Below are 25452 nucleotides of genomic sequence, written 5' to 3'. Positions count from 1 at the left end.
AGGATATTTATTAATATATCTCTGATTGTGTTCATCAGAAAGAAGAAAGTCGTACACACCTAGGATGGCTTGAGGGTGAGTAAATCATGGGCTAATTTTGATTTGAAAGTGAACTAATTTCTGTAAATATGCCTGTGTGGGTGTGGTTTTGCAATTAAAAGGTTAGTAGGACCCTCAAGCAAACTACTGTGTCATTGAGCATTAAACCGAATCCAAGGCTCTATTTACAGCGTCGACTGTCCTCTCCTTTCCTGAGACTTCAGACATTATGTTTTTTCAGAATGCTGTTAATGCTTCTGGTTTTACTGGACCGCATTGCTGCTTTTATTGAGGAAAGGCACAGTGTTTCTTAAACGCCCTACAGCAGATTCCAGATTCCATTCATACCGATCTGTGCAAAATGTCAACAACACCTTAAAAATCAATTTTATAGGTATTTGTGGCAGGAAGGCTATACGGAAAAGAGATCAATAACAATATAGTGCCAGTCTTTAATCTGAATTAAATAACTGTAAGTCATTTTAAATTGTTTTTAACTAAAATAAAGTCTAACTATTTCATTATAGGAAAGGTGTGCTTATAACTATTCATTAGCTGATAATCATGAATGGCTGTTAAAAGTGTATTGTTTATTTATTGTAGTGGGATGTTTATATGAAGAATAAAATTTTGAAATATATTAAATTATATTAAGAAACCAGCATCAAATATATCTATCCTGTCACGGTTATGGGCTGCGTTAAACTCCGCTTTTAGACTTAGACTATCGAACCTACCCAAGTACTTTCCCTCGGGGGAATCGCTGCCTCCATTTTGAAGTGCGTTTAAAGGATTAGTCCACTTTTAAATAAACTTTTCCTGCTAATTTACTCCCCCATGTCATCCAAGATGTCCATGTCTTTCTTTCTTCAGTCGAAAAGAAATTAAAGTTTTTGATGAAAACATTCCAGGATTATTCTCCATATAGTGGACTTCAATGGGCACCAAACAGTTGAAGGTGATGCTCATCTTGAACTAGCTCTCTTCTTCTTCTTCTCTTTTTGAATTCCGGCAGTGTAGACACTGCTAAGTGTATTATTGCCCTCCACAGGCCAAAGTTTGAACTAATTTTTATATACTATTGAACTAGCATATTGCATATAAAAATTAGTTCAAACTTTGACCTGTGGAGGGCAGTAATACACTTAGCAGCGTCTACACTGCTGGAATTCAAATAGAAAAGAAGAAGAGAGCTAGTTCAAGATGAGCATTTCTGGTTAAAATGTATAAAAAATTTTTTAGAAAATGAGTGATGGTTTCTCTAGATAAGACCCTTATTCCTCGTCTGGGATCATGTAGAACAATTTGAAGCTGCAGTGAAACTAATTTTGACCTTCAACTGTTTGGTGCCCATTGAAGTCCACTATATGGAAAAAAATCCTGGAATGATTTCATCAAAAACTTTAATTTCTTTTCGACTGAAGAAAGAAGGATATGGACATCTTGGATGACATGGGGGTGAGTAAATTATCAGGAAAAGTTTATTTAAAAGTGGACTAATCCTTTAACTTTGTCAAGTGGGCGAGGGAAGTTTATTTGGACAGACCCTCGACCCTTGATTTTGAGGAGGAGCGAGTCTACTCAATATGTACACTTGAGGAAGATCCATAGACCACATGGTAGAGGGATGACGTAAATTTGTAGGCCAACTCAGAAGTTAGCATCACACTGGTTCCCTCGACAAAAACCCAATTGGATTTTTCCATAGGCTTTTAGATAAATCACAAAAACAAGCTCTGTGATCAACAAAAGTTTATGATACTTACACTTTTTGTCCATCAAGGTAATTTTCACAGCCTAAATGCAGTCACCAGAAGTAAAAAGCTAAAGGTAGGCTATAAACAAACTACACCACAGTCCCACGACTTCAACGCCCTAAGCCACTCTGGAATCTGCTATAGAGCTAATACAGGTTTTTTCCTTATGAATTCCATTCTAGAGGCCTGTATGTATGCTTGCGCTATTGGAGAAAATATACAAAATTACACAAACAAAAATAACAATACAATAAACTATAACAGTCAGCTTAAGGTAGCTACAAGGAAGCTCCGAAGCTTCATGAATCTTTTGTTTCGAATCAGTGATTCGGAGCGTGTATCAAACTGCTAAAGTCACGGTTTTAGTAAACGAGGCTTCGTTACGTCATCACTGTTTCGAAACAGTTCGAAATTTCAGTGGTTCACCGATAGAGGCCGATGATAAAGTGAGCCCATGAATCATGCAGATTCACTGAGAACTATTGAACAAGTGTCTAGGGCTTTACCCTATGGTTTTACCTGATCTCCGATCAGTTTTATACATTTGTAGATGTTTTAATTATACATTAGAATACTTAAAATTAATAATGGTGGTTATTAATCTCTTATTGGCCTGTTTAGCTTGAGCCATGGAACAAAGAAACAAGCCTTTAAAATTGATAAAAGAACACATATTATACAGACACTCTACAGTATATTTAATCTTATTAGATGATTAGTTAATTCCATTTGATTGATTTTACTTTCAATAAAACTTTTGCAATACATTTGTTAAAGGGTATTTTTAATGCATGTTTGGCCTGAGTTTTGTTGCATTTCCACTGTTCTGACCACTAGGGGTCACCGTGGAGACGGGTGTCAGATCGTTTCGAAGCCTCGAATCATTACGGCACATTTGCTTCAACTGCTTCAGTGTTTCACGAAGCCTCGATCTGCCCATCACTACTAAACAACGGCCGCCAATGTGAGTGTGCACACCGACGCGAAAAATGCGAGGCGTAAAAGCGTCATTTTTTTAAAAACGCCTCGGGTTCGTTTTTTTCAGAGCCGTTGAAAAAAATTGGTTGGGTGCTCTGCCAGTTCTTGGCCATACCAATAGATGTGTATTATTTCTGTATTTTTGCTGTTTTTTTTTTTCTTTTACATTCAAGAAATATAGTTGAGAATATCTATTTCATAAATGTTTATTTGCACTACTGTTTCTGACTACCATCTCTCATATATGCCATTTAATATCTGCATTTTTATCTTCTTTAACTTTACTAATATCATATGTTTATTTGCACTACCGTTTCTGACTACCATCTCTCATGTATATGCCATTTAATATCTGCATTTTTATCTTCTTTAACTTTATTAATATCATATGTTTATTTGCACTACCGTTAAGCACAAGCGCCACATACTGTCAGGGAGTGAATTTGCACGTTCACTCTGCGCATCGCCAGTGAAAATCACTTGGGTATGAACACAAAAAACGTCTCGAAAAACGCTGGCGATAAACGCGTGCGATATTCGTCCCGGTGTGTACAGGCCTTAAAAGTGGAGTTAAATGCAGCCATGATCTGTTATGTGGACTTTTATTTTGATATTGTGTTCTGTTTCCTTTAGTTCCTGTTTCTCTGTTCTGTTTAGTTTCGGTTTCCATAGTTATTCATGTAACTATGGCAAACATCATTAGGCATAAAATTTGGCAAATATCACTTTTTAAAAAAAGACCAAGCTTCTGCGCACATACACACTCAAACACGCAAACCTATAGAATAAACACGTAAATGAAAGGCAAGAATGCATTAAAGGCATTAAAGGTTTTCAGTAGGACAGGTATCATTTAAGCAGCCCCTAAAGTAATAACATTTTTTACAACGGAAGTGATTCAATCAAAAAACAACTTACACTCGATAAGAATTTTCCTATTCTCACTGTGAAGCTGCTTTGAAACAATATGTATTGTGAAAAGCGCTATATAAATGAAGATTACTTGACTTGGCTTGACCTGTGTCTCATTCAGATTTCTTGTTTGCCCTGTGTATATATAGCCATTTTCTTGTTTATGGATTATTTGGTTTTGCTTTTTCCCCTCTTGAAATCTCTTTGAGTGTTTATAATAAAAGACTTCTTATTGTTACTCCTTTATCTTCTTTGTAAGTGTTTACTTTGCACACTTCCCTGTTTTATTTCATATTTTCCCATCTTTACACAAACTGTTCACCCAAAATATCTGTCAAAAGTCTTGTTTTGAAAAGTTTTGTTTTATTGTCCATACAATGGAAGTCAGTGGTTACTATACAGAAGAATATCCATCATTTTTGGGTGAACGATCCTCTCCCTTTTGACTGAAAGAGAAAGGCACTCTCGGCTTGTTGTATTTGGATTAAGGCTCTCTCAAATTCCAGCACTTCTGGCTAAGACCACTAAATCCATTTAAATATTTTGTTAAGATTAATTATGTACATTTATTTAAAAGTCCCAATCCAGAAGTCTGGCTCTCTACAGCAGTTCATCCTCCATGTCTACTTGGATTGAATAGGGAATAAGACTCTTTTTTTTTTAAGTTTATCTTAACTAAAGCCCAATAATTTTCCAAATATCCCGAAGCTGCTGTTGTGTGAAGTGGAAGATCATCTTGGTAATAAGTGAGCAGTGGACACTTTAACATGTTGTCAACACGGTCACATACCCAGCACAGTATGAGCCTAAACTCACCCATATGGACAGGCCAGCTAAAATCTGTAACGAATGCATCTGCTTTGCACTAATTCCCACATCTGCATATTGTTATGATGAATATGTTTTGCCATATGGTGAGAAGGTTTAGGTGTGTTTTATTGCTTCATTTGACAGGATGGACCCAAGGAGATCTATAATACCTGGAGAGAGCTGTCAGTTAGCATTCCCATTGATCTTCTGCATTTCTCGGCAGGATTCCCTGCCGTCGTTGCTCCTGGGCTCAGTCCTGGATGCAGGTATTTTTGAACCAATCACCTGAATCGTAATTGCCATGTGACTAAACTCTCTGGAGCCAGAGAAAAAACAGACATCACTGATTAACTGATGGCACCACATGAACACATCCAAAGACCTTTGTGACTATCCTGAGATGTGGTGTGAAATGCTTGTAAAAACACTTGTAAAAACTGACATTGTAAAACATCTACTATAACAAAATATTTGCAAATTATATGCTTGAAAAGCTTTTATTTCATCAGAAGAAATGGCTGTTGCAAGCAGGGTCTAATGGGATTACGCCAAACCTTGCAACCTTTTGTGTGAACCTAGTTGTGTGTGTGTATGTGTGTAAAACATCAGTCTTTTCTCATTCTTTTAGACTGGGGGTCTTTATTCTCAGAGCTTAAAGACCACAGAGAATTACGCACATAAAAGACAGGGGCTCAGACAGCGATATTTTGTTCAGTTTCATATTCTCTGTGGGTTTTTATGGAAGGTTCCCTGAGTTCATGTTCTCATGGGACGGAGCAGTTAAGCACCTTCTCCCCCAGCGACTCTCACATTGGAGGCTTAGACAGACTGACCCCCACTATGACCCTCTGACTGTAACGCTTCCTACATGCTAACATTCCTCTGTTCCTCTCTTCCTACATCTTTGAAATAAAACCATCTAGTCATTACCCATTTTCCCACTCTGTATAATAAAAAGAACATGACATTGTTCACTTTTGGCCCACTTTTGCATTTTCCTATTAATAAGGCATATTCTGCAGGATACATTTCACCTTCGCCTGTGATTTCTATGCACTTTCTGTTAAAGGGATAGTTTAACAGGATAGTTCACCCAGAAATTAAAATTCTAGTCATTTACTCACCCTCAAGTTTTTCCGAACCTGTATGAATTTCTTTCTTCTGCTAACTCAAAATAAGTAATTATTTTAAGGAATATGGGAAACCAAACAGTTGACGAGCCCCATTGACTTCCATAGTATGGGGGGGGGGGGGGGGGGTTGTTATATTTTTATATATTGTAGTATAGTATAATATAGTATAATGTCACAAGTGAAAAACATCCTCATTAAAATACCTTAAGTTTGGCTTGGTATTTATTATTATTACAAAAACAAACCCACTTTTTACTATTAAAATAAAATTTGTTTTCGAAATCCAAGCCATATGGGTCCACCAACATGCAGAAAAAAAAAAAAACTGAAATTTATATGATTGAGTCCTCTCTATGATATTTTTTTTTCTGTTTGTTTGTTTGTTTTTTGTTCATGACTGTGTGTCAAGGTAAGTCTTTTGAAATACCAAATAATTAGTTATTGAAAGTTAGTTTGTTAGTATGTCATTTGGTGCCAAAAACAATTATATTTATGAATTACTTTTTCATAATTGATACAAAACCCTTTACTGTAAAGTGTATATATATATATATATATATATATATATATATAAAATATAATATATTCTATTTTTTAAAACTTTTAAAAATAACGATTATGTACACATGTATTCAAAGTCTTAGCCCGGATTTTATATTTACTTAAACATATAATTACAATATACTTAAAATATTTAAGTTTGATTGCATTACTTATAAAAGTAAGTATATTCTACTAATTTGTGGAGGTAATTTGAATGTGTTAATAAATTTAAGTTAAATGTACTTAAATTATTAAGTTTTTCTCCTGACCACGCCTCTTACACACTGGTTTGCGGCAGGTAATGACGCCATTTTGTTGTGGTGTGTGTGAATTCAAGGAGCTGTTCAAGGAACGTCACGGCAGTGATTGACAAACCGGAGGGCCAATCGTTTACGCGATGATCGCGTAAACAATTGGCTGATGTTTTTAAGGCCCTACCTCGTGCACAGATGATGTATATTAATATTATTCCTTTCAGTGCACCTAATAAATAGTCTTTTATCAGTTAGTAAAGACATTTTCAAGTAATATTGCAAAAATGTATAAAACAAAACATCCTCTTTAGCACTTTTAAATGACATAACTTTTTTCTTCGGTTAGCTAGTGTTCTCTCTCGCGTGCGGTGGGCATCACTGTGCATGAACCCCTGATCGGCGAGTTCGACGTGCGTTATTTCGTCGTTGCCCGTCTATTGTTTCTTTTTCACTCAGGGAGCTGTTGTTGGACGTGTAAATGAATGAATGTACCTTTTATTTGCTTTTTTTCTTAATTTTGTAGTAAAATAGAAGTTGATATGAATTAACTTGCTTAGTACATTGAACTTAAATATATTATATGTAATAACTACAAAGTCATTAATATTACAAAACATTTTAAGTTAAATGAACTCGAATTATTAAGTTCACAAGTAAATTCAACTTATCCGGGCTAACAGTGTAAGGAAAATTGGTTACACCATATAACTGAGCCAATAAACGTAAACTGCATGAATACAAAAAATACTTTGGCACATTTTAGTTCTTTTTTTAACTGTGGACACTCTTATTCATCATTGACAAATTTTCATTAACTGACACAAAATTTGCAGATTTCGATCACTAAAGCCCAAAGTATACTTCACTTTTTAAGCATACGAAAGGGTCAGCATACAGTGCGCGTGACACGAATTTCGCCATCAGAAGAGCGTGCGCGTACTGTATGGGCACTGTAACCGCGCATGCTAGTACGCGCAGGTCTCGCATGCGCATTTAATTTTTTCTTGCAGCAATTAGTTTATTCACAAGGTGGCAACCGTTCCCTGGGGGCGTCGATTCACAAGGTAGTCAAAGAAAAACTGCATAAACAGAACACACTGGAACACATAAAAGCTACAGCAGTAATGGAGGCCTATATAGAGGTTAGAAAGTACCTTCATTTGAATAACTCATTCATTTGAATAAGCATGAAAGAATACAAAGATGTTTACCTGGTTGTAACTCACGGCGAGAGATTGCTCAAAACTGTGCATGCGTTGAACACCTGTGTATGTGTACGAGTCAAATGAAGTATACTTTGCGAGTCTGTGCATTCAACAAATAAAAAAAAACCGAAGCATACCCAGGGCTTTAGTGTGACATGCTGTAATTGACTTGATGGTGAGCGGTTGCCTCCAGTGGAGTTCTGATTGAATAATCAATGGTACTACATTGAAGTTTATGTGTGTGAAACTGAAAGAGAGCGGCTACGGGCCTTTATACAGTAGAGTACAGTACATCAGCTGTGTTAGTATTAGAGTAGGATTAGTGCCGTGAACTGGGCCACATGCTAGAGTAGAACAGTGGCAGTCACATCCGACTTGGCGCCTTGAATAAGGGGATTAAGGTGCTATGTGGTCCCAGGACCGAGCCAGAGCAGGAGAGAAAGCGATACCATCACACTTTGCTACTTATATCTTTGTTATTGTTTTCTGGGGTGGAGAAGGGGGGTGCAGTTATCCTCTAGGACATGTATTTTTATTATAACTAATCTTAGTGCTGTGATTTCCATGAGCCACATAAAGATCTTGATCTGTTGTCAGATTAGAACAACAATGGCAAATAGTAAACAGTAGATCAGCCTGTCATCAATCCATCATTAGCAGAGAGTTAGCTGGCAATGTTTGCTAAGCTAGTGGTCCGGGAAACATTTAAAATGTGCCAAAACAATTACAGATGCTACAAAGTTTAAAGTCCGACAGTGTCAAAGACATGATCGTCAGTCAACGGAAAGGTCAGTAATCGAACCGTTCTTTGGAAATTTAATCAAAGCAGTAGGAGGCTAAATTGTTGCACTGATGCTCCTGCAGCTATTTCACTCTCTTCACAAACTCAATAATGACTTGGCAGGTTTTACAAAAGCCAGACGTTTGTCTCCGTAGTCTAGCAAGGTCAATGCTTGACCACCTGTGGATTTCTTGGGAACGTAAGCATCAGAACTCTTCATTTCACAGCTTATCCGCAGGGATACACAAGATATACAACAAATGAAATTGGAGCGTCTTCCTGAGTTAATGTTTTTATTAGCTTTTGACTTTATTAACTGCAGTATTAGCTGTTTTAGTCGCTGCATTATAGACATAACATTCTAATGCACATGGTATTTCATACTGTTCCCATGACCTTAAAGCTCAGGCTTAGTATAGGCAGAAATCAGGCCACAGAACTACACAAACTTGAATGTTTAGGGAAATTAGTGACACATTAGAAAGTAGTGTCAAACATATCAGTGCCTAATAATATCAGGCAAAGAGACTGCCAATGAAAAGTAGCCTTTGGGCTAACTTGGGTATCTATTTAAATGTTGATTAATATACACTGTCCATTTATGTTCTTCATTACTTTTAAGTGTTTGGAAGTGATTTAAGTTCAAGGTTGGACAATTAAACTGAAACACCAACAATAATTTATTAGTATGGTGTAGGGCCTCCTTTTGCAGCCAATACAGCATCAATTTATCTTGGAAATAACAGATACAAGTCCCTCACAGTGGCCAGAGGGATTTTGAGCCATTCCTTTTCCAGAACAGAGGCCAGGTCACTATTACCCCTTTTCTACCAGAATGGTTCACGTTCTGGAGCCAGAGCCTTCACTGCCAGGCGAATTTGAGCCTGACGTAACGCTGCTGTGTGTTGTTTACCTGACAGTCTAAAAAAACATTGCACACTTGTGATCAGGCAGTTGTCTTACCGAAAGGAGACCCGATTCCTGAGGAGGACTCGATTTCTCGTGATACTGGTGTGGTGAGAAATCAAGTCCCTTTGGAATCAGGTCTCCTTTCAGACCTCGAGTGGTCCCATTGGTTCAACAAACTTTTTTATTTTTAGCACCTGATTATAATTCCTGCACGTTATGATTTATATTGTTTAAAATTCATTATAATGACCATTAATGTCTTTTCATTTAAATGGTTCATAGTATATAACTGAAGCTATATGTTCTGAAATCAAGTATTTCTCGTTCCTACTGTTTTTTAGTTAATGTTCTAGCATAGCATACGTATACCCAATTATCCTGCTAGCATAGCTTATATTAAATTACATGTTTTTTGCTTCCGATATAGTTCCCAATTTTAATCAATTTATTAAAAAATTATTATAGTATTATTATATACTGTACCACATTGCTATTATTGTGTAAAATTAATATTAAATTTCCTTTACAGAATATAGTATGTTGCAACAATCTTTATCCGTGTGTGTATATATATATATATATATATATACAGTACAGTCCAAAAGTTTGGAACCACTAAGATTTTTAATGTTTTTAAAAGAAGTTTCGTCTGCTCACCAAGGCTCATTTATTTAATTAAAAATACAGTAAAAAACAGTAATATTGTGAAATATTGTTACAATTTAAAATAACTGTTTTCTATTTGAATATATTTGACAAAGTAATTTATTCCTGTGATGCAAAGCTGAATTTTCAGCATCGTTACTCCAGTCTTCAGTGTCACATGATCCTTCAGAAATCATTCTAATATGCTGATCTGCTGCTCAAGAAACATTTAATGTGTACAATTGTACAAAATATTTGTGTACAATATTTTTTTCAGGATTATTTGATGAATAGAAAGTTCAAAAGAACAGTGTTTATCTGAAATCTAATCTTTTGTAACATTATAAATGTCTTTACTGCCACTTTTGATTGATTTAATGCATCCTTGCTGAATAAAAGTATTCATTTCTTTAATTTCTTTTCAAAAAAATAAAAATAAAAATTCTTACTGACCCCAAAGTTTTGAACGGTAGTGTATAATGCTACAGAAGCTTTGTATTTCAGATAAATGCTGTTCTTTTGAACTTTCTATTCATCAAGGAATCCTGAAAAAAAAAAGTACACAACTGTTTTCAACATTGAAAATAATCATAAATGTTTATTGAGCAGCAAATCGGCATATTAGAATGATTTCTGAAGGATCATGTGACACTGAAGACTGGAGTAACGATGCTGAAAATTCAGCTTTGCATCACAGGAATAAATTACTTTGTCAAATATATTTAAATAGTACACAGTTATTTTAAATTGTAATAATATTTCACAATATTACTGTTTTTTTTACTGTATTTTTAATTAAATAAATGTAGCCTTGGTGAGCAGACGAAACTTCTTTTAAAAACATTAAAAATCTTAGTGGTTCCAAACTTTTGGTCTGTACTGTGTGTGTATATATATATTTGTTATTTTTTAGTCATGGTTGTTTCCAGTTGCAATACACATTTCAAGCATGTTGTTAATTAGTCAAGACATTGTGATAACTTTTGATCAGGCATTACCGCCTGGGGTCCTAAAGGAGACCTGATTCAACCCCCCCCAAAAAATATTTAGATCTGGTGGCTGTGCAGGCCATGGGAGATGTTCAACTTCACTTTCATGTTCATTAAACCATTCCGTCACAAGTCTTGCTCTGTGTATTGGTGCATTATCATGCTGATACACGGCACCCCCTTCAGGGTACAATATTTGAACCATTAGGTGCACACAGTCCTCCAGAATGGATCGGTAGTTCTTGCCAGTGAAACTCATCAAACTCAGTAGGGAATGCCATTATATTTCAGCCCAAACCAAAATCACTGATCCACCCCCATGCCAGTGTTTCAGTTTCATTGTCCAACCCCTGTAATTTTTATGTAATTACATAATTACATAATTATTATAATTATATAATTATTTTTCAAAATAATTCTGAAACTTGTATGCTTGGGACATTTAGTATCACTTTAGAAAGAAATGTTCATGTTAAACATATTAGGGATTAAAATATATATTTATACAGTTATGGAAGAGCATGTTCTTCAGTACTTTGTAAGTACTTTTTGTTATTAATTTACATATATTTTTAAAAATTATTTTCTTTTACTATTTTCTTAACAGATTATTTGATTTGTCTGCCGAAGGTTTGACATTTTTACTCAAAATTGAATAAAAAATAAAAAATAACAATAAAATTCAGGGCTAGTAGTAACGTGTGTGTGTGTGTGTGTGTGTGTGTGTGTGTGTGTGTGTGTGTGTGTGTGTGCATCTCTGTGTGTAAATATATATATATATGTGATGTGTAAATGTCACACATCACAGTATGGTGTATACTATAGAAATATAGGCATATAGAATGATATTTTAAGCATTGCCACTATCCATGCATGGTACTGTGTAAATAAATAATGAGGGACATGAACTGAGTAAGTAAGTAAGTAATTGTGTGTTAATATGTAGTTATTTTTTTTAAATTATAACTATATTGATTTGTAACATCCCTCACATAAATTAATGTCTAACCTCAGGTTGTTTGCTGGATTGCTTTTTTTCATATAGTAATAAGTGCAGTTTACTTTTTTTCCAAACACTGTCTAGCAGTATATGTTGACATCACACTATGGTAACTTCAGGACTATAAGAGGTTCATGGAAACAGGTCACTATGGTGACAGCCAGTAGTTATGGCAACCTGACTCTGCAAGGGGGTGCCATAAGAGCAGCTCACAACAGCAGGTATTACAGTGGCTAGCCTGTTTTGAGTTTCTATCAAATATACTTAAAATGTATAAACTTAACCATTTCATTGATTCGGTTAGTTGATTGTTAAAGTCTTGGACAAGCATGAGAGACTATGGGAATTCTGACACTGCTGGAAATACAGCATAGGGTGCAGCAAAACCATTCAAGCTAAAAGCCAAACAATGACACTTTATTGATCTCGTCACATTCCAGTGGTCTAAGCAGAGTGAGAAGACATAAGCTGTAATGCATATCTTTGGTGATGAAAAGAGGGGGAGGGAAAGACAGTGGATGTTCAAGAATCTATAAACGTGGAAAAGAATGGAATTTTGGGATCTAGTGGAATGTTTCCTATGAGCTTTGGAATTCAATTATAGAGGATATTCTGATTTATGCCGTTATAATTAGCTGTCCAGAAGCAGGATGTGTGTGTGTGTGTGTTATTGTGGATTTTTAGCTTTCACGCTAAAAATGCTAACATTTCAAGCTAACATTTAAAGGGATGGTTCAACCAAAAAATGAAAATTATCCCATGATTTACTCACCCTCAAGCCATCCTAGGTGTATATGACTATCTTCTGTCAGACGAATACAATCAGAGATATATTTAAAAATATCCTTTGTCCTCCAAGGTTTATAATGGTTGTGAATGGAGGGCCGCATTTTGGAGACAAAAATAATGCATCCATCCATTAAAAAGAAGTAATCCATATGACTCCAGGGGGTTAATAAAGGCCTTCTGAAGCGAAGCGATGACCGTACACAGAATGGCACAAGAGTATCCTTTGACCTGCCGCACAACGTAATGACGAACGTGGAGGTGCAGAGGATAGAGCAAAACAAAACCGGTCATGGATTATAAGTCTAAAACGATAATTTTTAAAGAGAAATGTCGAAGGGTTTCGATATAAGAGAAGATGAGCTTAAATTTGTTGCACAGCCGTATTTGTTTGAACCGTGAAAGGCGTCTAAGCTTACAATACTACAGCATCCTGTGTTTGAATTTATAAAGTTTTAAATATGGATATTTTTCTTACAAAAACGCATCACTTCGCTTCAGAAGGCCTTTATTAACCCCCTGGAGTCGTATGGACTACTTTTTTTTATATGGATCAGTGCATTATTTTTGTCTTCAAAAGCGGCCCTCCATTCACAACCATTATAAACCTTGGAGGACTAAGGATATTTTTAAATATATCTCTGATTGTGTTCGTCTGAAAGAAGACAGTCATATACATCTAGGATGGCTTGAGGGTGAGTAAATCATGGGATAATTTTAGTTTTTGGGTGAACCATCCCTTTAACTGTTATGCTAAAAATACTAACATTTCAGCTAACATTTCATGTTAGCCTGGACTTCTTTCCACACTCCCACCTGCTAAAATTTAAAAATGTATTCAACCTCACAATTTGTTATAATGCAGGGACTGTTGGTGACAAAATCTCAGAAGTCAAAATAGACATAAACACACCACACTCAGTCATACCCCTTATGAGAGATGGTCAGATGTTACTTCACAGCAGGCAGGTTATTTTCATTCACTGTCTCATGACAATAGGTTGTGTAAACTACCATGAGGTGAGAGGCATATACTGTGATTGATGGCTGAGTGTTTAGAAGTGCACATGGCTGACAGAAAGTGAGCAATGTGTGTTTCTTTTTATGCACGCTTTGCGTGCGTCATTGATATGTTTATGTCATGCAGCTGGTCTGCAGTCAGCTGAATGGGTACTGAACACATGACTTCATGTATTTTACAACATACCATCTGAAGCGGTTATACACTTTAGTTTTCTACATTGAAAGTTTTTTTATTTGCAATAGATATAAGATGAAATCACAAAAAAACATTAAAAAATAAATAAAGTTATATTGTGCCATCATACACTGTAAAAAGGTTCAAGGTGACTCAACTCGAAATGTTTTAGTAACTATTTCCACAGCCCTTTTTTAATAAATGAATTTTTGAAAACAATCTAATTTCAAACAAACTGATTTTAATGCACGTTCGAACAACTGCTCAGAAGGTGTGGTTTTAGATCGTATGTAGACAAGTCTGTTGTGCATTGTATTATAACAAATTCATGTTGAAAAAAATATTGTAATTACTAGGGTGTTGATGGTTGCAGATTAACTCTTGGGTACATTTTTTGTTGCTGCCCATCATGTCAGCACATGACCAGACTTAAAATTGTGAGTTCTTTGTTTGTTCTGTTTTGAAATGTTAAGTTGCTCATATTGAATGGCCTAAAACACTCATTTTCAAAGGGCGTAACCTCAAAAGTATTAAAAAAAGTACCTATTCAATAGAGTATGCGATTTTGGACACAGCCTATGTGTGCTTCATCGCAATGATATAGAGCGGTGACTAAACTGACTTGGAACTACCTGTGCATTAAGCGGTTTTATTGCACACCCTCCAGCCAATCAGAATCAAGTATTGGAGTTTTCAGACAGACCATGGCTGCCTCCGAGGACAAAATTATTGCTGCAAGTGAACATTTTGTCCTCAAAGTTGTTGTGTTAGAAGCAGGAAAAATGGGCAAGCGTAAGGATTTGAGTGAGTTTGACAAGGGCCGAATTGTGATGGCTAGACGACTGGGTCAGAGCATCTCCAAAACTGCAGCTCTTGTGGGGTGTTCCCGGTCTGCAGTGGTCAGTATCTATCAAAAGTGGTCCAAGGAAGGAACAGTGGTGAACCGGCGACAGGGTCATGGACGGCCAAGGCTCATTGATGCACGTGGGGAGCGAAGGCTGGCCCGTGTGCTCCAATCCAACAGACGAGCTACAGTAGCTCAAATTGCTCGAGAAGTTAATGCTGGTTCTGATAGAAAGGTCTCAGAATACACAGTGCAGCGCAGTTTGTTGCATATGGGGCTGCATAGCCGTAGACCAGTCAGGGCCAACAGTGGGCATGTGAGTATCAGAACTGGACCACAGAGCAATGGAAGAAGGTGGCCTGGTCTGATGAATCATGCTTTCTTTTACATCACATGGATGGCCGGGTGCATGTGCATCGCTTACATGGGGAACACATGGCACCAGGATGCACTATGGGAAGAAGGCAAGCCGGCGGAGGCAGTGTGATACTTTGGGCAATGTCCTGCTGGGAAACCTTGGGTCCAGCCATCCATGTGGATGTTACTTTGACAAGTACCACCTACCTCAGCATTGTTGGCTTTGGCCTCTTTCAGCAGGATAATGCGTCCTGCCACAAAGCAAAAATGGCTCAGGAATGGTTTGAGGAGCACAACAACGAGTTTGAGGTGTTAACTTGGCCTCCAAATTCCCCAGATCTCAATCCAATTGAGCATCTGTGGGATGTGCTGAACAAACAAGTCCGAACCATGAAAGCCCCACCTCGCAATTTACAGGACTTAACGGATTTGCTGCTAACATCTTGGTGCAGATACCACAGCACACCTTCAGGGGTCTAGTAGAGTCCATGCCTCGACGGGTCAAGGCTGTTTTGGCAGCAAAAGGGGGAACAACACAATATTAGGAATGTGGTCATAATGTTATGCCTGATTGGTGTATGTGAAACGCTATTGAGATTTGAGTTGCAGCAGATATGTGTGTATATATATACACCATGGAACAACTTGTCACTGTCTGTTTTTATTGTTTGGAAAAAAGCAGCCTGAATTTTCTTCAAAACTACTTTTATTTCATGTTAGAAAATAATTCAACATGAGGGTGAGTAAATGCTGAAAAAAAAAAAAAAAATCAGAATTTGAGTCAACTTAATTGAAATAAATCTTACTGTTGAGGTTGTCAATAAACTATAAAGTATGTATTATTATATTACAATAACAGGTCAAAGAACCTGCATTCTTGCTTTATTATAGCCATCATCCAATACTCTTTTATTTATAGTGCTTTGAAGGAAGTCACATAATTGTAACTTAGTCTGAGTAATGCAATATCTTTCTCCAAGTCATCAGACATGGGATTTGAATTCTTCACATTTATTTGTTGGAGTCCAGCTGGAGCGTTTTCAGGAATAGCTTGCCTATACATACTTCACCTGTAATTTCTCTTCCATTTTCTTTTTTTTCCCAGAAATGAAATGGCAAAAATGTGAAAACTACATTCTGTACAAATATGCTGAAATATGATATCATATTACTGAGGGAGGAATGAGAGGTGGGTGTATTTTTCTCATCCAATCAAATGGCTGTTTTTTTTGCCTACCCTTAACAGAGAGCAAAAAACTGTATGTTCCTGTAAGACTTCCTCCGGGAGGAGAGCGTTTCCTTCAACCACGTTTCAGCTCTCAAAACTGAATGTGCTCAAGTGAGCTTTCTGGCATTTGTTAACTTCCCATATTAGTACACTGGTTTGGCATCTCTCTGGGGTCATGAGAGACATTTCCAGCCTGGATATCCCTCTGTACAGTATGTGTGAAACAGACAATTGTGTATTATGCGCATTTGTGTGGATTGCATCTATAGTGGCCACCAGAAAGATTTTGGGCATTTAATGTACACTTAAAAATTATGAATGTTAGTATTAGTATAACATAGTGAACATGGTGACATTAGTTCTGAGAAAAGATCTATATTTGTTTGCAGGTGTCATTTTGTATGTAATGCAATAAAATGTATATTAAATGAGACAAATGCTTTTGTAACCGCTGTATATTATTCAATATCTATTATACCAGTGACATTCCTTCATGCATGTTGAGCATGAATGCAGGGAATTTCGAACAATCTGGCCTGTGCAACCTCTAATGATGCATAGAAATAGGTATTTTTCTTAGTTGTGTTTGCTGAATTCATTAAGTGTGTGGATAATATTTACTGTCAGAAAAGGAAGAACGTATTATATGTTATGGATTATTTCCAGTGCTTGATATTGATTTTTCTTGTTGGTCACGCTTTTGCATGCACGTGCACAAATGCAATCGTTTTCAAGGGGTTCTGCTATTTTGCATTGAGTGGTAACTGAACACAGAACCAAAATTGGTTATCATTATTGTTTATTATAATTATTAGTATTATTAGTAGTATTAGCCATATACCAAGTAAATCTGCACCAAAATACAATTGAGTTTCTTTGGAATAGATATGAAAAGCATTTTCTCCATCCTTTTAAAGGTTGAAAAGCCTATTTATGCACACTTATAAAATGGTTATTTCCTGTCCTTGATTATGATTGGTCCATAGCTGTGTTTTATTCACGATAAAACACGGCTATGATCGCTTCACCCAACGCTTCTGTGTATCACTACACAACACCCTTAGCAACCACTCTTAACAACATAAACTGTTTGTTCTCAATATTGTTTATTGAAGCGTACTGTTTTATGTAGAATAGTATTGTGAGAAAGAGATCGAGTGAGAGAGTTTATTACCTGCATTCAGATTTAGCATTTTCCTTCAGGTCAGTCCTATGTTCATAATAAAAAATCTGTTTAAATGTCCGATGTATTATCTTGTCCTTTTAACAGTTAAGGGGTTTTCCCGTGACTGACAGTGCTAGTCAAAGCATTTGTCAGTTGCGTCTCGTACCATGTTCACAACAATTCAGTCTTTTCAATTGTAAAAGTCTTCGGTACTGACTGACACACTCATAAAGACAGTCTTTGCCGCCATCTAATGGCGTAATATTGTAACTTCTGTTGCTGTTCACGGTCAGGGACTATTTTTTTCGGCGGAAGGAAGACTTTTAGAAAAAGTTTACTTCATTAAAGTTGCATTGATACATATTTTTGGCTTTAATATTTGTATTGTGTGGTAACCGTTTCATAAAATCAATCAGGTACTCGAGGCTAGTGCTGTATCATAAATAAGTCACGGCTGAAGGGGTTGCAGGCACTTCGCGTCGTGCCTAACAACACCCTTCAGCTGTGACTTATTCATGATACAGCACAGCCTCGAGTACCTTATTGCTTACTTATATCATAAGTTGCATGATATTATTTGCATTAAACATTGTCTTTTCCTTGCTGTCTCTATCAGAACAGACCTGTGAGCCATTTTTGGGTTGTGACCCTCCAGAGAACCACCGCTCTCCACCACAAATGTCAGAACTGTTAGGATTTAGCAGAAGATCTCTGAAAACAACAAAGTGAGAAATGTGTCCTTCATAAGGTAATTTATCCTGACAGGCAGCAGTAAAACTGAGAAAGCGGGAGAAAGAGGAAGATAAGTGAGGGTGTAAAACATACTGTTATAGCCAAAGGCTATTTTTATCAGCAGTAGGGTGAGACACTGGCGACTGTGTGGGATAATGGCAGACCTTATAATCAACAAAATTTATCAGGGGTTTTTGAGTACTTACTTACGCAGTGTATCGAAATGCTGTGGTATTTAAGCAAGACACAATTTATTTTATATTTTTAAATAGTATTTTGTAAATATATATATCAAAAAAATTTCTTATGAGCCAACCAAACAAAAAATGATTATGTTTCTTTCTGTAATGGACCTTGTACTTTGGTCACTAATAAAAAACTAGAAGAATAATATACAACAAGGATGTGATTTTATCTATTTATTAATAAAAGAGTCATCATGTTAAGATTTGGCAGTTGCTTATCTGCATGTGTCAGCTTTTCTAAAGTTAATAAAACATGAACCAGACAAAAACTGGAAAAACTAACCCACCTAAACATTGACTTTATAGCAGATGGACTATAAAGGTCTGGAGACATGTGATAGGCATTAAAACACTACAGGAGAGGACAGAAAATTAAAACAACATGAAACAACCCTTATATGGATTCTTTTTTTTCTCTCTCTCTCTCTCTCCCTCCCTTTAGGTCTTTTACTCACACAAAGCTACAGCTTGAGAAGATTTGGAATAAAGTGCACATGTTATAGACCACTTTTTTTTTAGCTATTTTCACAACTTGGCAGTCACCATTTATGAAGTACATTTTGACAAAATTAAAACTTTCTTCTGAACGGTTCTTTTAGCTGTGCATTGTGCAATAGAAGCATTCCATTAAACATAGAGTTTTAATTTTAAACACATATTCAGCTGGTGTAATGTAGAAGTAAAGAACATACTTAGACTGGGGAGGGAGGGAGTCGGGTTACAGTGTGTAAATTTGTCTGCCATTAAGTAGGCGTGCTGTGCAAGTGCGGCTCAGGCGAGATTAAACCAGATTTAGGGGACTGCACCTCGCATGTGGGTCATTTGCCAAGTGAAGCTGCCCTACAGCCATGTGTCAGAAATCACACAGCGTTACATTTGACTACAGTAATGGATTTTGCAATAGTTTATTCAAATCTGTCAATAATCTTTATAGGATTAGTTCACTCCAAAATTAAACGTTTTCATTCCAAACCGGTTTGACTGTTTCTATTTTCATGTAAAAGTTTTTAATAACTTTCTCTCTTTTTCATGCAAATGATGCAGAAGCAACATAAAAGTGATCCAATTGGTGTGATAAACTGTACATTATTATGTTATTACTCATATGATACTATAGTTTTGTGTGTGAAACAGACTGAAATTTGGGCCATATTTACTAACAGCTTGCACCAGGGCAAACCCTCTTTTGGCTTTAAAAAATACTGTCAGGATTTACTAAAGACATCCTATAAAAAAAGTAGCACTGAAAAAGGGGCATTTATTTTTTTTTTGGTTATTTTTGCAGCTGACCTTATTGCATATGCATTTGTTGGTTTTTCTCTTTCAGAAGCAAAATTTATGGGAAGAGAGTATTTAAATGAATCGCGCAAGGTGATTTACTAAGGTTTGTGCTGGTAAATTTACTGGAATGTGCATTATTTTGATGGTCTTTTGATGGGCCCCATTGTATGGAAGCTGGTTTCCGCCACTGAATAAAAAATAAAAAAGATAATTGTGACTTTTTATCTAGTAATTCTGACTTCTTTTCTCAGAATTGTGAGATATAAACTCGCAATTGAGAGTTATAATGTCAGAATTGTGAGATACGGTATAAACACAATTGTGAGAAATAAAGTCAGAATTGAGAGATATAAACTCGCAATTGCACGTTGTAAACTCACAATTGCATGTTATAAACTCACAATTGCGAGAAATAAATATTTTTCCTCGCAATTGCGAGATATGAAAAGAAAAGAAGTCAGAATTGTGAGATATAAACTCGCAATTGCGAAGAAAATTCTTTATTTCTTGCAATTGTGAGATATAAACTTGTAATTCTGAGAAAAAAAGTCAGTATTTAATATATAAAAAGTCATACTTTTTATATCTCGCAATTCACGACTTTATATCACGCAATTCGCGCAAAAATTCAGAATTGTGAGATATAAACTCGCAATAGTGTGAAAAAAAAAAGAAAAAAAGTCAGAGTTGTGAGATAAAAAGTCACAATTAGCTTTTTTACTTAGTGGTGCAAACAAGCTTCCATACCATTGACTTCCATAGTATGGGGAAAAAAAAAAATACTATGGAAGTCAATGGGGCCCATCAACTGTTTGGTTTGTGACATTCTTCAAAATATCTTCTTTTGTGTTTAGCAGAAGAAAGAAATTCATACAGGTACATTTTTGGGTGAACTATCCCTTTAAGAGTTATTCAGTGAACATCCTGAACTCTCCCTTTGCTTTTCTTGGTATATTCATGAGAGCAATTATTCTTTTGTGTTGGATCTTTTCAATGAATCGTTGACCCACTTCACAGCACTGGTCTAAATGATTCATTCACAGATAAATAATTTATTAGGTTTGGATTTTATTAAATTGTCTAAATAAATAATAATATTATACTGTATATTCCATATACCAAATCTTGACTGTGATTGACACGCCTCACTTACATAACATGACTCGGCAGTTTTAGTAATATGCGTGTCATTACATCTCAGCACATCTCTGTTTCAGCTCTCTGGACTGCCTCCAAGTAAGAAAGGCATAGTTGGATGTAGCATGACCTGACAAGCACATTTGCTTAAATGTGGTGAAAAGCACCTGAGTTTTCAATGAACCTCAATTCTGTAATAAGCTCCATTCCACCGTTTCATGCCGACGATTAAAAATAATAGATCGTATATCCATTGATTCGGCTCAGTAAGGGTGACTCAGCGTTTTACATTGTCTGCCTTCAGCTAGAGAATACTACATAGAGGATTGTTTGCATAGATTTACATTTACAATTATGCTTTTATCCACAGTATGATCAAATACTGTAGCGCTACCAGTTTAGAGCAACTTTCTATTTTAATCATGTGCCGTTTGGGAATCTTGAACACATCGACCTGACAACCACATTCAACACACACTATCTAGGGAACATGTTGCCGCACATATTCTTATATAACCTTCTGTAACCCTATTCTCTTTGGCTTACACTTGCACTGTGTTTTTCTGTGCTTTTCTGAACAATACAGTCTCTGTGTTAACACTATACAGTGGCTGAAGAGGACGAAAAGAAGGGTGCCAGCCAGGTTTTCGAGATAAACGTAAATATCTGGTTTCTCCGCTGATGCCATTCTGGTGCTTTAATTCACAAACTCTGTGCCCGGGCTTGCTTTCCCATGACATGGAAACCTTTAGCATTGTATCGAGCTTTTCTTCCTTTCCCTGTTGTAAAAGGTCATGTGACTCTCAGGTCATTTTACCCTGTTCGCTTTGTTTTGCCAGCACTGCACCTACTGTAACAGCACTAAAGTACAGCCAACTGACATGCACACATAATACTTTGTGTTTTAACCACACACATTTTAACAGATGATAATGTATTGGTGCTGGTTAAATAGTCATGTGATGGTCATGTATAGTATAGATGGTCTTGTTAATATTTACAATTAATGTTATACTAAATAATTTAAAGGTGCAGTAAGCAAATCCTGAGAAACTGTTGATATTTGAAATCCCCAAAACAAACACACCCCCACCCCAAAAGGATCTTTATAGCTCCGCCCCCAAATTCATGAACATGCTATGAACACTGGCACCACCCCCTAATGAGTGGACACGCCCCTTACTGCTGATTGGCTATGAGTGTGTTTTAGTGCTCGATCCGATCCACTTTCAACAGCATTTTTCAAAAATCGCTTACTGCACCTTTAATAAAGGCAGAGACTATAGAATAACACAAGAAGTGTCACTCGTATTGTTTTGAATGGGAGAAAGTGTAACGCGCAATATGGCGGAATAAGTCCCGCCTTCTAAATAAGAGCCAATCGCCGATTGGTAAAGTCATCGCATCACTGCAGCGACCGTTAGAAGCTCCGGTTCCTATAGAAACAGTCGGAGGCGCATTTCCTATAGAGATGCGCACTTAGGACTGCGCATGCGTATTAGCTTGATCCAGCCTGAAAAATACCTTTTTTTTTTTGTCATGATTCCAGTGTTTAGAAACAACAATTTATAAGACAGTTGTTGTCAGATTTCATTGGTGATTTCAAATATTAAATTTAATCGAAAGCTTGTCAAACTGCTTTGGAGAATTTGATGTTTCCCCATTCAAAGAGATAGGGGCTGCACTTGTATGCCCGAGAGGCGTCTTAAAGGGACCTTGATATAGGTCTTTTTTGAGCAATAAAACTAAACTTTAGCATTTTTTTGCCGATTTTTGCCTTTATTGTGATAGGATAGTATAGAGTGGATAGGATAGGAGTGGATGGGATCCGGATAGGTCCGCGAGCCGGGACTTGAACTCGGGTCGCCCGAAACGTAACGGTGCTACATGGCGGCGCTGCCCACGAGGCTATCGGCACTGACTTTAAAATTAAATTTTACATTTTTTTTTTATAAAGTTTATTAACAGTAATTTCTTCTTCATTAAAAAGTTTTACCTAAAGAAAGATACTTTTTTTTTTCAATAAAATGTTTAAACTCTCTTTTACATGGATATAGCAACAGCTGCTAATACAGATTTTGTGTATTTATATCTATGTTTCCCATTATTTTTTAAATAATAAAAAAAGCAAATCAGATGAAAATGACACTGCAGTTGTAAAATGACTCAGCAACATTCTAAGCAGTACAATAAAATGAGATGGCAGGATAAAGCCTTCCCCGTGCACCTTCAGATTTGCAGTGTCAGTGAGACATCTGGGAATTTTGCTCAGATCTTTTGTAGAATCTGAATGCAGACATAACAGGTTTTCTCTAGGAGGTCAGTACATGGAGCCAGGCGGGGCAGTGGAGTTTATTCAGGGGCATCAAGGTCATGGCATCTGTGACACGCACAGAGGAGAGAACCAGTGTGTGAGCAAATGCTCTGTTTTGAGAACGGAGGCCCCCTGCCTCGAACCATCCGCACATCATCCTCTCTCGCCGTATGGATCTCTGGCACTCAAATCTCTCTCTCAATATCTGTGGAATGTCGTACTCCTGTGAAGTACGGTTCACACAGTCTAGTACAGAGAAGATGAACCTTATATAAGCAGTCCTCCCTTGGGTTTCAAAACGGGACCCCCGATGAGTGCGCTAGGACTGTTTATAGAGTGTAGACTGCTCTTATTAACGTAAAAGCTCTTCCCATAAGGCACTGCACCGGAAAAAAACCTGTTTAAAGAAAATGATGGGTTTTGTTTATTAAGGATAATCTGACTGAAATCACTCTGGCTCCATGCGGAGACCTCAGTCTTCAGTGTATTTGATTACTCACTGTGTGAGGACAGGAATGAAGACCAGGTTTCTGCTAACAGTGAGATATTGTTGTTTTTTTCTGTTCTGCAAACATATTTCTTGGCAAAGCAGTGAGCCAGCAGGTTGGGTATAAAGGTTTGGGTCAGGTATTTTGATAACTCAAAGGCTGAATGTGGAATGGGATATACTAGCGTACTACTCCCAGCATTTCTTCCATATGGCAGAAATAGTAACTGTAGTATGCTATAGTTTCAGCCAGTATCCATGTGGGCAAGTTAGTTCACTTGGTGGCTCCTATCTAAGGGAATCTCCAACACAATCTCATGGCAGTTCTAACTATTTTATGTTTTGGTGATTTGGTGGGAAATTTGAATGATCTCATTTGTATGTTTTCGTACATCTGCTTACACCCAACTGAGGGTTAGAAGGGGAAAAAACCTATTAACAGGGTGGGAAAGGCAGGACTTTTGTTCCTTCAGGTATCATACTGAGGGACCGTTTACACAACGGCAATTTCAACTAAAAACTGAAAACTTTTTATGCGTTTTAGCCATTCATTTAAATGACAACAGCGTTTTGGGGGCTTAAAAATGCAAATTTTTGAAAACCAGTTTCAAAGTGACAACGATACTATTATCGCCTCATTGTAAACTACAAAAACGCAAATTTTGTGTAAACGGTGACATCATGCGCATGCTTATTACACGTTCAGTCTATAGGCGCATGTTTTTTACCAAAGTGACAACGCCAACTACTGGCCTGGCATGAATAATTCAGCATTTTTTGTAATTTTCGTAAATCTGTGTGATCAGGGATTGTTGTTGTAAAACACTACATGAAAAACACAAAAGAACAATGTTTCCGTTTTTAGTACATAGTTGTCCTGTAAACGTACCGAGTGTTACTATCTGTTCATTAATTTTTATTAGTGCTGTCAAACGATTAATCGCATCCAAAATAAAAGTTTGTTTACATAATATTATATATATATTTAACAAAAATATATTTATATATAAAATATTTATATAAAATATAAATTATATATACATATAAATATATATATATATATATACATGTAAATATTTCTTAAATATATACATGTATGTGTGTATTTATTTATACATAATAAATATACACAGTACACACACATATATTATGTAAATACAAACTTTTATTTTGAATCCGATTATTTGCGATTATGAATGTTATGGATAAGACAGACAGAAAAACGATTAATCGCATCCAAAATAAAAGTTTGTGTCTACATAATATGTGTGTGTACTATGTATATTTATTATGTGTATATATAAATACACTTACATGTATATATTTAAGAAATATTTACATCTATGTTTCACAACCATAAAGTGTCACAATACTTTAGTCTTTGTAATCTTGACCTAGTATTTGATCATTTTAAACCCATCACATTTTTTTATTTTTATTATTTAAACATGCTTGTGCTTTTTTCTTTTCTTTTCTTTTTTCTTTTTTTTTTTTAATAAATGCCACTTGATTTGACATTTATTTGTTCGATCCTATAGTTATTTAATGGCATTCATACATTTTAAGTTTTTTTTTAAGGCCACTGTATATTATATAAACTTTTATACGCGTATCCATCCACAAATGTCAAAACCTTTTTTGCTGGGTCACAAGAGAGGATATTAGAGAAGTATCTATATTTTCCTGCTCATTTGCATACACGCCCCGCCCCGCCCCATGACGT

The 25452-nt window shown here is 36.3% G+C and overlaps 1 long non-coding RNA gene across 1 annotated transcript; it reads left to right on the top strand.

Moving 5' to 3' along the window:
- Positions 1 to 16: 16 nt before the first annotated feature.
- Positions 17 to 19207, top strand: LOC125249750. Its single transcript, XR_007180625.1, has 5 exons — positions 17 to 75; positions 4641 to 4762; positions 16246 to 16329; positions 18150 to 18281; positions 18953 to 19207. It is a non-coding gene; the product is annotated as an uncharacterized LOC125249750 (long non-coding RNA).
- The last annotated feature ends 6245 nt before the right edge of the window (positions 19208 to 25452 follow it).

This window comes from Megalobrama amblycephala, linkage group LG16, assembly GCF_018812025.1.
Source record: "Megalobrama amblycephala isolate DHTTF-2021 linkage group LG16, ASM1881202v1, whole genome shotgun sequence".
NCBI lineage: Eukaryota > Metazoa > Chordata > Actinopteri > Cypriniformes > Xenocyprididae > Megalobrama > Megalobrama amblycephala.
This window is presented reverse-complemented; position numbering and strand designations above follow the sequence as displayed.